The sequence below is a fragment of the Hemiscyllium ocellatum genome, assembly GCF_020745735.1.
Source record: "Hemiscyllium ocellatum isolate sHemOce1 chromosome 15 unlocalized genomic scaffold, sHemOce1.pat.X.cur. SUPER_15_unloc_14, whole genome shotgun sequence".
NCBI classification, from domain to species: Eukaryota; Metazoa; Chordata; class Chondrichthyes; order Orectolobiformes; family Hemiscylliidae; genus Hemiscyllium; species Hemiscyllium ocellatum.
In genome coordinates this window covers 194,649-195,460 of record NW_026867450.1, presented here as the reverse complement: position 1 = coordinate 195,460, position 812 = coordinate 194,649, and positions in this window count along the sequence as shown.

The window sequence follows — 812 nt, the reverse complement described above, 5'->3', positions numbered from 1 at the left end:
AATGTCAAAAGCTTTAGACTTCCGCGAACTCTCCGGCTTGCACTGAGACGCGAGGTCGATGTGCTAAGCACCACGGGGCCCCTTTCGCCTGCAGGTCCCGAGCCGCCAACATGTTCTTAGTATCGTGTTCTCCAATCCTGGGTGACGGGCACCGCAGGGAGGCAGAGCCATCGCACTTGCCGGGTGGCAGAGGAAGGACCGGACTATGTACAATAGCGGCCAACGACTCCCAGAGCCGGTTGTGCGGCGTCTGCTCTCAGCCTAAGAGGCTTCTGGGAGTGCTCAGGCAAGGGTCAGCCTGCACCCTTGCTGGCAGCACCCAGGGGAACCAGGACGCTTGCATCTCTCGCCTTCATTTTCGACACAAGCGCCTGAGGAGGGACGCCACCCCTCCCCTTGCGTCAAGAGACCTCCCCACCAGCCTCTGACTGATTCTTAGAACGGACGGAAAGAGTCGGGCAAGCCTGTCAAAGCTTTGAGCGAATGTCAAAAGCTTTAGACTTCCGCGAACTCTCCGGCTTGCACTGAGACGCGAGGTCGATGTGCTAAGCACCACGGGGCCCCTTTCGCCTGCAGGTCCCGAGCCGCCAACATGTTCTTAGTATCGTGTTCTCCAAACCTGGGTGACGGGCACCGCAGGGAGGCAGAGCCATCGCACTTGCCGGGTGGCAGAGGAAGGACCGGACTATGTACAATAGCGGCCAACGACTCCCAGAGCCGGTAGTGCGGCGTCTGCTCTCAGCCTAAGAGGCTTCTGGGAGTGCTCAGGCAAGGGTCAGCCTGCACCCTTGCTGGCAGCACCCAGGGGAACC